Below are 12,689 nucleotides of genomic sequence, written 5' to 3'. Positions count from 1 at the left end.
ACTACTTTCATTAAATGCTATAAGATATTTGAATAAGTTTCTTCAGAAATGCAAAGTGTATTTATTCATATCAGCAGCTATCTCTGGCTAAACTGTCCTGGAACCTTTTGTGAGCATTCCCTTCTCCGGCTGAACTCAGCTGATAACTGCTCTCTGTTTTGAAGTACGTGTGTCACTCCTTTATCTAAAAAGGCCTAGAAAAGACTTAGACAGAACTGGCACTTCTCTTTTTTGGGTAATGAGAACAAAGCAAAACAAAACAATGGGGAAAAAAAAAAAAAATCACACAAGGTCTCAGGATTAAACCTTTGCAGATGAGCAACAACAACAACAAAAAAAGCATCTTTTTGGATGTTAAATTATTTGCAGGCTTTGCCTGGGCATTATAATCTCCAACACCTCCTAAAAGCAAGCCTTTTCATCAACTCCATAAGCTTTCAACGAAAGATCTGATCCTGTAAGGATCATAGACAAATAAGATTAATAAGAATCTTATTAATACACCTATGTATGCTGCCACAAGGGAGACAGTACCTAACACAGCAAAAATGAGGTCAAATTCAGCAGCACTGTCCTAAAGAAAACTGTCTCCTGGTCACAAATCACTTGTGGAGTACTATGCATCATCTTTACTGCTTCAGACATATGCCAGCTGCAGCCAGGAGGCTAGAAATACAAAGCTAAATTCAACTCTCGGTTCAATGTTGATTCTTCTAAATTTCATGGAATTGGTCCACTTTTATACAAACGTAACTTAGGACAAAATATGACCCATAAACATTTTAGCAGAGACACAAACATTCAGAAATTTCACGTGGAACTTCTTATCCCAAGAGCGCAGTCCTCTGAAGGTGATTATTGTATGATGATTATTCCAGCTCACTGGTCATGAGGGAAAATGAAAGGGCTGCGGCCTCATCCCACCTCATCCTGGTCCTACTCATACAGAATCTGACTGCTAAAATTTTCTCCCTCTCCTGCCAGTGGGACCATGTTAGCCCCTCTTTTTGCGTGAAGTTCAGATGTTTTGTCCTCATTTTCTTTGAACAGCTCTGCCCCCTGCCTGCGTCTCAGCTTTTATTTCTTCTAGCTGCTCACATTCTTCCCAAACCTCCCTCCTAAATGCTCCATTTGTATCCTTCTACCACATTGAAGCCAATGTTCCATAGTAACATTACTTAACCAGATTTTAATAACTCTTTAAAACAGCTTACAGTCAACTAAACTATGTTCCTGCACAACCAGTCTTAACCAGGAAACTCCAGAAAAGTTCATTTTAGCTCACTTCCTCTTTGTTTTCTACTTTTTTCACCTGAAAAAGACATGGAATGAAAATTAAATTAATTTTGGTAGCAGATTAAATTATCACAGGGCTGGATACGGATGTGATCTAGACAAGAGGGCTCTCACCCCACCATAGAGACAGCTTTAAGTGAGCTAGCTCAGTTATTAATAGCAGTTTGGTCAAGGCAGCCTAGGGCTGAATGCAGTGAAAATATGTAGCTCAAAACATATGCAAAATTCACCTGAGATCCAACATAATACAGCCTGCATGATCAGGGCAGAACAGTTACTGCCATCTAAACTACCTAAGTAAATGCTAGCTTTTAATCTCTGTGAGGTGAAAACTTCCTCCAAAGGAAAAAAAAAAAAGAAAAAACAAAACAAACAAACAAACAACAACAACAAAACCAAGGCCTCAGGTGTCAGCTCTATTCTGACATGCCAGAGAAAGACCACAAGTATTCAAAAACTTCATTGGGAGGCTAAAGCAAACCCATTAAAGAAAGAGGTTGCAATGCACTTTTAGGGGGATAACGAGACACAAATTTTAGAGGGAAAGATAAAATTAGCTAATACAGCTATAACTAACACTCTCCCAACTGCTCTCAGAAACTAATAAACATCATTATCCCTATTTTGAAGACAAGTAACTGAGACATTGAGAAATGAAAGTTACACAGAAAACTAGAAATAAACTATGAATCCTGCTTCCCTAATCAGTGGCTTATCCTTATCGGTACCTATGTACTCGCATACATCACAGTAGTGAATGCATTGCAATCTGATTACAACTTCTGATGCTGCACCACAGCTTTGTGCTGACAAAAATATTTAAGATATTAGGTTAAGGTATTAGGTACATAGGTTAAAAAAGAAAAAAAAAAAGTTGTCTAAAAAAGTATTAAGAAAGGCTTTGAATGGGATCTGGTCCCCTGTAAAAAGGGACTCAGAGATTAGCAGAAAAATAAAGTTAATTCCAGAATCCAGAAATGCCCAGCACCAGGGAAAAATACTGAGCTTTCTCTTGTCCAGTACGAAGTACAGCATAGCCGAATGTACTGCAAAAGCACAACTGGCTTTTAACCTCATTCAGGAGCAGCTGCTTTCACAGCAGTGAAATGTTTCAGGCTGAGCCTGACTGACTTAGTGGATAAATGATTTGAAGTTGGTATAGCTCAGAAGGAACCAGCTCATTTAGGAAATATCACTATCACAAAAACACACTTTTTCTATCCAATTGGAGCAAGCTTGGAAGCTTTCAAAACTTGGCCGTGCCTTGGAGAGAAAATAAAAGCAGCATTTTTATGAAATGCTGGAAATTACAAAACACAGCTTGGACTTCAAACGGTCCGCCCATGAGCCAGGACAGGCTGGGCCTTCGCCGGGAACTAGTGTCGCTTCTAATCACTCGTATTAGTTTAGCACTAGCAAAAGGTGCCAGATTGGTAGCCCCAGGCACCCAACTCTCTATTTATCCCCAAAGCAGGTACAGCAGGAGGGCAAGCTATCATAGAGACACCAACTCCTGCTACTATTTCTCACATCCAGGGACCTGGTGACAGGAGGGCGATGTGGTCTCAGTGCTGTACTGGTTTCCTGATGTCTCTTGCCATGACTGCCCACACAGGGGCCAGTTCCCCGTGCTGAGTTTCAGAAGGATGGGTTCCTAAACTGCAGGGCCTATGAAAGGGAAATAATGGAGAATCATCCTACAAGCATCCTCCGAGACTTTGAGAAAGAAGAACCAGGGATTATTTTCTTTGCATTATATATTCTAGCCGTCTCAAAATGAACGAATACTAGAGAGAGCGATGAGGCCAGAGAGAGTCAATGTACTGAGTACAAATGAGATTTATATGTGGCTTGAGTCACTCCAGCCAATTAGCTACCCACCAGGCTGTTTGGTTTATTGTCCCTACTGTATAAAGATTTAATAAGCAGTCACCTAGATGGGAAGCATGAGACTTGCAGAAAGGAAACTTTTCACTATTCTACATGGAAAACCTGAGCCCAGTCCTGCAACAGCTCTGCACAGCTGATTCCCACTGATGTGTCAACGGCTGCAAGACGAGGCTCTTTATCATGACAGTCCACGTAGGTAGAAAATACGGGAAATACAGGACAATCTTTCATTATATAATTACCACGTCAGAAATCTTCCACACATTCCAAATATTCTACGGGAATTAATAAAGCTTTCTTCAGTTTTTTCTCCGATACTCAGTCTTATCCAGGACTTAGACATTTTTCATAGCATGAAAGTACAAAACGCTGGATTTTAAAAACTTATCTACTGGGGAAATGTGCTGTGTAGGGAACATATTAAACAATTCAGTCTATGTTTGGAAAAGAAATACAGATTCATCACAACGAGGAAGGACGTTCAAGAGTATCCTGAAAAAACAGCCAGTATTCAAGCCAAAGGACAGGATGAAGTGGGCACAACAGTATAAAGCTGACAAGCAGATTTAACTGACAGTGACAGAAAGAACTGGAAGCTGCCAAAGCCTAAGCTACACTAGGGCTTCTTCAGATACTACATGCACTAAAATTGAAACTAAAAGCACCAATGTGAACATTTTTAAAAACTCTTTATGGTAAAAATCCTAGAAGCAGCAGCAGCAAAATGGAAAACACAAACTTTGGGAAATTATAGAAAAAGAAACATCTATCAAATATAAGTACGACTGGAAACAAAGCAAAAAAGGCTGAATTACAGGATTGGACATTTCATGACCTTTCTCAGCAGTCATGCCTGGTATATAAGGCTTTAACATACTTCATCAGAAGACTTCTTTTCCTGTTAATACTGCGCGTTGCAAGAGAGCTCAAAGCCACTCATTTAGGCACAATTTTTGTACGGCAGTGTCCCAGAGGGTGTGGCCCAGTCTCCTGGGAATAGCATTTGTTAGTTTTAGAGAACCAGCAGAGGGAGCACATTAGCAATTAAACATGGTTTTCTTGTGTTTGTGCCTAAACAATGAGATTTTTTGGTTGGGTTTTTTGTTGTTGTTTTGTTTTTATTCTCAGCATTCCTCTCTGTCACTAACGTCTGTGACTCACTTAGCTATCAAATTGCTAGGAGTTTAGGAGCCAAAGCCATGTACAACAACAAGCTCCACGTCCACCCCACATCAAACAATAGTGGACATAAGCTTTTACCTAGTTGTCTTTCTTCACTCTCTCCCCATATCAACCTCATCTTACTCATTCCTGACATCCAGCCCATGAAATCTTGTGTTGCCACACGACGATTGCTCTCAAATTCCTGCACTGTGACCACTAACTTTCTAGCTGGAAAGGCAGGCATATGGATCTCTAGGGAGGCAAGAGAAATCAATAATTAACTTTCAGTCAGCTGAAAGGACAACTCTGAAGTCCATAAGGCAACTTTCCCAGACCTACTTTTGTATCCTCAAGGGATTGATCGTGCTTCCAGCTATTGATGATTTTAGAAGCACGATATTAGAAAGCTTGTCTTTTAGTTGAAAAAAACAAAACAAAACAAAACCCAAAAAACCATCAGTAGACTGATTTCCATGCTGTATTTACCTCAGAATCAAATGGCACACTATACTTGTCCGCATTTTTAGCTCTACCACAATCCCAAGATAAATCTACTATGGAAGTGTAACATTAAGAGGTCGTCTACAGGTGTAACTTACAGAATGGCACCACTTCTGTCCTGGAAAGGACTTCCCATAGGTGCTCTGCAGAGGGTTGGAAGCATTGCCCATTCAGGTTTCCTTTCCTCTTCATTGTAGTTACCAACTGTTTTTAATAGAGACTTGTATAACCACCAATTTGATACTAGCTCAAACATTCAGGAAGACCATATGGGTTTTGGTTCACCCTTTGTACTGTCATTTACACTTGTGCAAACTGGACATAAAACGTTACCTAGGGATCTGTGTCCACCCACTTCAGAAAAGCACAAGTAAATGCATATGGCATGAGGCATTGAAGAATAAAGTCCTAAAGACGCTGCCAGCGTTTGAATTAGGCAGGAGAGGTTTCTGTTAGAATACCTGTATTTTATGAAGGATGTTGAGGAACAGTGCCTGACAACAAGACGTACAGCACAGGCTGCAAATCTGCCCTCCACGGGGCTGGCGGGGCAGGTTGTCACTGATGGGAAGAGGCCACTTCTTGGCATGAAAGGATTTCAGCCTTTGTGCTCGCATAGTCCATGGCCTTTCTTCCCATAGTGCCACCTGGTGCCAACTCAGTCAGCGGCTCACTTTTCTGCAAGGTGAACATCTGCCCCATCAGAAACAGGCTGGGACCCTCCACACTCTTTTCACTAAAGCCAAACCCCAGCTGTCAGAGGAACAGTAGTTTTTGCTTTAAAGACAGCTTTATCCCATTAGCCTGATTTCCCACTACTTCAAGATATACAGTCTTCACTGCACGTAATAACAGCTGAACTTTTTTCTTCTTGCAAACCTCTGGGATGTGTAGCAACCTGTCCTGTGGCACCGGCAGCCCTGGCTGCCCCAGCGGCTATGGAAGAAGGAGGTGGCACATGTCCCTGTGCCTCCGGTGACCATTTTACAAGACCTGTCCGCAAACAGAACTCCCGCCAGCGACGGGTGCTCAAAATGCCGTCATAGTACATGATGGCGCTGCAGGATTAAGTACAAAAATGTACGAAAACATGAAAGACATAGGCAGCAATCATTCTGAAATGCCAGTTTCCTATTAGAGGAGACTTGGATCAGTGCCGTTAGAACTAAATATTAACTTTTGAGATAAATAATAACCAGGAATATAGGCAACACCGTCAAAGCAAAAATTGTTCTGGACAAAAGCCTTTGCCTTTATTCACTCCTCACTGGAAGTTCGCTACATCTGTGAAAATCTGCTCAAGTTAAAGCTGTACAGATATTACAAAAGTATCTCAAAATTTGGTGCATGGTCAAACACTACTCTTTACCAAGAGAGACCTGGATTATTGGCATAGATAGATTATTAAAAATCCAAGTTATTTTTCACAGCTGATATTGTTTGTTTACTTTCTAAATTTTCTTGGGCCAAACTAACAAGATCAGTGAAGTCCGTTTCACTTTGATTTGCCATCATTTTCCCTCTACAGCACAGTCTGAACTGCAGACTCTATGGAGGGAACAAGTTATTCTTTAAAAATAACTATTTCCAGTGCATTGTTTCATTTAAAAAAAAATTTAAAACATTTATAAAAGATTTGGATTTTCTAAAAGTTTTGCTTAAAAAAATAAAATCTAAGTAACTTGAAGTTAAATTTCAGTGTTTAATTTTCCATTAACATTTATGAATCTCTTTCAGTAGAAGCTCTTCACCATACGGATCACAGTGGAAAAAAGTCTGATAAAAAGAGACAGGAGTGAAACCAACTGAAATCTATAAGACCACAGCATGCCATCAATTTCTAAACAGAACTCCTATTCAAATCATTCTGCTTAAAACCTCATATGGTCTGCAAAAACGAACAGGGTTTTCTTGAAATGATTTAAATAACAATTTATCTAAGACTGTAATCTCTCTTGTATGGGATTTGTAAGCCATCCCACAGAATTCTCTAACAGGGAACACTGTTCCCTATTTACATCAAAGTTTTATATAAATAATATTACTTTTTTTTTTAATTTTCTGCAGCTGTTTTCCCTTATGAATAAGCTGGGCCTATGAAGAAAATGTGAAAATAGGAAAACTGTGAGTAATATTTATAATAATGCTATATCCAACTCAGGAAATTGCTACAACTGTCTTTATCAAAATAAACAAGATTGATACTTTTTCCTCCTTTAAGAGAAAAGCAAAATCCTCTACTATTAAAATTAATTTGACTTGGTATTTGTTTGGTATTTGGATTTGACTGTCTTATATCCCATTTTTGGTCCTATTAAAAAAAAACAAAAAACAAAACAAAACAAAACAAAAAAACGAAAAACAACCATACACACAAAAAAACCCCAACAGCGTTGCTTTTCGTCTCACAGGAGTGAAAGCAGCATATACACACGCCATTCAACCCAAAATTACTCTAGCTACAGGGCATGGCAAAGCATGAAATAACTGCTCCAGAGCACTTCCTCATGTGGGTGTGTTAGATAACTGTCTGCTCCAACGCTAAAATAAAGCACACTGTGACCCAATCAACACCGCGAGCTCTGCTCCGCACAGCTGCCCGGGCTGCGAGTATGGGAACCCAGAGCACCCCACACCACCCCACACACACCGCTCTGCCAAACTCGGTCCTACCCCCCTGGCCAACAGGCTTGACGCTCCCCGAGTTCCAGCTACAGCATCATATGCGGGACTTAAGTTTACTTAGGCATACTGTACCCTTTGCTGCTGTATCCAGATTGCAAATGGACTTTGTGCTATCAGAAGGGCTAAGATTTTTTTTTTTTGCTAGAATATACTTGGGGTTCAAAGAAAATGAAATCTTCCCAGTGAAAAAGTTTTTAAGATTAAAAAAAAAAAGATACCTTACTGGGTAATGAAAAATGTTTCTCCTACTCCAGCTCTCCTCTGCTCGAATTCTTCTTGCCTGGGGTTTTCATAAAATCAAGAGGTATCTTGTAGTCATTTTTAAAGTTTGTCAAAAATGTTAAGATGAGGCTGGGCTTCTTCTAAATGTACACATAAGAATCCTGAAGAAAAGTCCACATGTTTTCCTACAAAAAACCTGGGCTGTTGAGGAACGTACACCTGCACTGGTTCAGGAGAAAATGACAGGTGCCTGAAAACCCACCCATCCCACAAGGGGGATGGCTGCTAATACTCCAGCTGCATCACTCCAAGCTGACCACCATCCAAAGGCATCAGCTACTCCACCTTTAAGACCCCTACATTTTTGGCATAACTTCAGCATCCTCTCTACACCCAAATCTGAGTTTCAAAGCTTGAGATTCAAACTTGAAGACGGGAGGAAACACCTTGCTACAGTTAACAGGTTGTTTGAAGCAGTAAACACATTTAAAGTCTATCAACAGAATATTAATTTAGAAGCTTGAATAAAAAGGAGGAGGGAAAAAAAAAATAGGAAGTAATGAATGTCATTCCCCAGCTACGAGATGAGCCACCAATTCTTGGCACACTGATATATAAAACCTTGAAAAGTTTCACTGAGGGTCTGGAAATAAAGCTGCTGATAAAATGGAGCAAGTAGTTTCTGCAGTTGTAGTGCCAGTGAATAGATCCGCTGCTTTGGATTTCAATTAACTTAGTTTGTTCAGCGAGGAGGCACTTCTGTTGAAACTGGGGAGTCGTAAGTTAAAGGACAGCTAAAAAAAAGCCCCAAACGACAGCAAAAAAACCTGTTGGCAGCAAAAGTTCTCTCTGACTGTAAAATAATGGATTTTTAAGAAACATTTCAAAGGATTTGAAGGTTTTGGAGAATCTCCTAGGCAGTCCCAAGTGGGTTAGGAATATTGCATTATAGACTTCTTTGTGCTAAGAGGAAGGCCTAATGCATGTTTTTAAGAAGTCCGCCTCTTGCTATTAAATAAATAATTTTCTATTAAAAAAGGTGATTGTTATTGTTGAGAGATCTGATCAGCGTCCATTTTATATAATTACTTATGATTCTCCAGAACATTTTATGTAACTCACTTCCAATATCTCTTTTCTTTTCTCTTTTCTTTTTTTTTTTTTTTTGTTACCAGCAGAGTAGCAGTTTTACTCTCCAACAGAAATGACAGGAGCTCAGATAAAAAGACCTTTCAAATGGATCAATTTAAGCAGCCTTTAGAACCCATGATAAATCTGGGCTCCAAAAACTCGACAATGCTAAATGGGCTATGAAATGCATCACAAATCCCTCCCCAGAAAAAAAGAAGGAGAAAAAAAAAAAGAAAAAAAAAAAGATTAATTCAGAGAAAAGCTTCAATGTTTGAAATTACAAATAAGCAGCATATTTGTGGAATGAAAAATGGTAAATAAATAGTTACTATTTCTGGACAAAATGGCTCGATAGATTTCATAATTTGCTACCACTGTAAAAAATATCTATTCCCTTCCCCCCTCCCTTCCCCGGCAGTACGCACGGAAACACAAGCATAACCATGCATAAAGTGGGAGGGTGGGGGGCAGCCAAGGATACAAACTCCCTCTTAGAAAGTTTGAATTCTTATTAACCCAGCGATGCCTCCATAACGCTACATTAGATCAGCAACATAAAAGTTGGAACATACGTCTCCTTTCTTCCTAGTAAAGGAAACTGGAAAAATATTAATAATGAAAAATAGACGTTAAAAATATTCAGGAGGAAAAAGTACATGTACAATAACCAGAATTAACCCCCTCCGCCCCCACACCAAAACAGACAAACAGCAAAATCTCCAAATAAAAATCCTGTCAGGAGGAGTGGAACCTGCTTTCTCTTTTTTTGCTTTTATTTACTGTATAGCAAGCATGGACTTTAAACTTACAGTGTGCATATACATAGAAAACAAAGAATGAGAGTCACCGTTAACCCTGGTCACTGGCATTACAGTTAAAAGTCATTGGCAAATACTAATAAAACCCCATTTAGCAGTAAATAAGGAGAACATGATATATGGACGGACAGATGGAACTGCATAAACAGAAAAGAAAAAGCAGAGAGACCCACAAACATACGGAGAGGGCTGTTTTAAAAGAGTGAAAGATACTGATTTACTTGGAACTAGTGTTGGAAAACAAACGTATTTGTTTCCTTCGTGATTAAAAAAAAAAGTAATTAAAGTGAATCATAAGGGGGCACACCCTTAAATAAGTAGAAGGGGAAAAAACATTTGTAGAGGGTAAGGCCTTCTATAGATGTTCCGAATTTTAAGCTAGCAAATAGGTCTGGCAAACTTACATCTCTAAATTAAAAATCGGGGGGTGGGGGGGGGGGGAGGAGAATAAAGAAGTGCTGGTGGTTTAAGGAGAGTAGAGGCTTTATTCTTTTATTTTTTATAAAAGTTGACTGGCCTACCTTGTTCCCCAGTCCTCAGTTTGTCTCCTCATAGTCGCTGTCTCCCTGGAAGTACAGTGTGAGTGGTAATGACTGCCTGCCTCCCTAATGAGTCCATTTTCCTGCTCTTGATGTTGTGTATATACACACACTGCAACCTACCTTACAAACCACAGAGACGGGAAAGGGAGAGCGAGCGAGAGAGAGCGAGCGAGAGCGAGCGAGAGTGCGAGAGACAGGGAGAGCGAGGGAGAGGGAGAGAAAGGCGCACACAGACAAAGCCCTCCTACCAGACAGCAGACAACCCTCCTTCCCCTATCTAGCAAAATACAACTCGGCTAATGCAGCAACAGGTTCAATACTGCCAGGCTGAGGCAGCGTAGAAAAGGTATACGCGGCTGAGCAGGATTGCTGGCAAATAAACAGTTTAGTGCCGGCTGGCTCCACCTTTCTTATTTATGTTACAGGATGTTGGAATGCATTGTTTCAGACAGTCCATATAATTATCATAAATACATTTTTTTTGTGCATATTAGCGTGAAGCGCCAAAACGTATCAGCCATTCTGCTCCGTAACCTTATAGCTTTAACACATGCAGGGAAGGTGTAAACATATCTCTTTTGACAGGCAGACTACACAAAGCCCACTGATGATTTTAAAGTCATGAGATCTTTCAAGAAAGACGCTCCTGAAGATAGGTTTCCCCAGACAATAGGGGAGCAGGGAAAATTGATCTTGATGAGGAAGAAGTCTTCGTAAGAGACTGCTCGGTAAACAATTGAAAAGAGGGGGCTAGTCTCCCCAGCATTCCCTCCCTTCAAAAATATATATTGGGAAGCTTCTACCCCTACAGCTATAATAATGTGCTGTGCTTATGTCTGAACAGGTGCAATGCATATAGTACATGGTGTTACAAGGACAGAAATAAATCTCTCAAGTAAAAAAAAACATTTTCCCAGTTGCAAACAGGCCAAGGTTATTTAAAATATAGGTCTAATTTGAAGAACGTTCTCCCCACTCCCTATATTTTTTTCCGGGGGGGGGGGGGGGGGGGGGGCTAGAGGGAAGATGTGAAGGGAGGCAAAGATGGGAAAATTAATGCATGTAACCAGTTACTAGATTTTTATCTTTACAATATTCTGTCATATCTGAAGAAGATCTATGCTGCTTCTAAAACAATTTTCACTCAGCCCTGCCTCTCATCACATGTAAACTCACGCTGTCACAAAAATTCTGTTGATTGTAATGACAACTACAGGCATGTGAAAGTAGCAAGAGCAGGAAAATAAGATTTTGCACCTGTATTTCATCTTTGGACACAGGTTCTCCACGAACTTTTAACTGGGTCCAAGGGAAAAAAAAAAGGTTAAGTGATATTCCCAAGGTTATGCTGTAAATCAGTGGAAAAACAGATGAGAACCCAAATCTCCTCGTGTTTAACACAGCATTTGCCTGGAGTAGCTCATACCCACCTAAAAGTTAAGTGTGCCATCTAAGCCAGTTGTGTAGGCTCCCTCTATTGTCAGTGGAGAGACAGGAACCTCCCAAAAGCAATTCATCCCAGCTTTCCCTCTCTCTCTCCACTGAGGAGGGAGCCTACACAACTAGATTAGCCTAGGCAGCTAGCTTGTAGTTGGCTAAAATTAAGTAAAATGAATCTCACTTTTGATCTAAAGCTCTATTACAACATCCTGCTTCCCAAAATACATTTTTATTATCGCATTTATTATTAGGCAATATATGCCTAAATTGTAGTGATAGAAAAGGGATAGCCTGCTGACTATAAGAGACAGGTAAACTCCCTAGATTCATGGATTTGTACCCTCAGGCTGGTTGGATATTCATGATTCACACAGTCTTTATAATATTAACCAGCCTGGTGACTGGTGAATTTGATTAGTTTTGTTCACTGGTAGCTGATACACATTTTTGAATTTCGCTTATAAACATTCTGTTTTCATCCAGATGTACAGTAAATACAGAAGGATTAAGTAATTTTTTTTCAAAAGGTTAATTTTCATTAGTGTTTTCATCAAAACACAGCCTTTCTTACCTTAGGGTAAAATATAAAGAGTAAAAAGCTCTATTAGGGGACTTAGTTCAACTCCTTCTGTAATATTTAGCTACATACACACCTGGCATATGTAAGGCTCCTCTACACATTACTCCAAATATATATTGCAAAAATTTAGCCCTATTATATTTGCTTCTCTGGACTTCATGACCATACTCACCTTATTGAAGGGTATGTAAGGTCAGGAAGGCAGAAGGAGCATTTGGAGACTTTGCTTCTAACTGGTAACTCAATCTGCCGTGTATGTACCAATTGACCGCTCACTGCCTCAGTTTTTCCACCTGTAAAATGGACTCAACTGTAGGTCCATGAGCAGATGGCACCATAAATATAGGAAGTGCTTGAACTTTCTATCTAAGCCTGGCATCTCTCAGAGTTTTATGATGGAGAATGTTATGGGAAAAATAT

General features: G+C 39.8%; 1 protein-coding gene across 10 annotated transcripts in view; it reads right to left on the bottom strand.

Moving 5' to 3' along the window:
* Positions 1-10,561, bottom strand: part of ZBTB20 (zinc finger and BTB domain containing 20) — a 473,367-nt gene extending 462,806 nt beyond the window's left edge. For 9 of the 10 annotated variants that reach the window (XM_075512739.1, XM_075512721.1, XM_075512731.1 and 6 more), the window contains exon 1: positions 10,229-10,561. The gene's annotated coding sequence lies outside the window, so the exon portion shown is untranslated. The remainder of the gene's footprint in view (positions 1-10,228) is intronic. The other variant, XM_075512748.1, reaches the window with a different exon arrangement.
* Positions 10,562-12,689: the final 2,128 nt, after the last annotated feature.

The sequence above is a fragment of the Mycteria americana genome, chromosome 1 (assembly GCF_035582795.1).
Source record: "Mycteria americana isolate JAX WOST 10 ecotype Jacksonville Zoo and Gardens chromosome 1, USCA_MyAme_1.0, whole genome shotgun sequence".
Taxonomy (NCBI): Eukaryota; Metazoa; Chordata; class Aves; order Ciconiiformes; family Ciconiidae; genus Mycteria; species Mycteria americana.
Note: the sequence above shows the minus strand (reverse complement) of the source record. Positions and strands in the feature narration are given on the sequence as shown.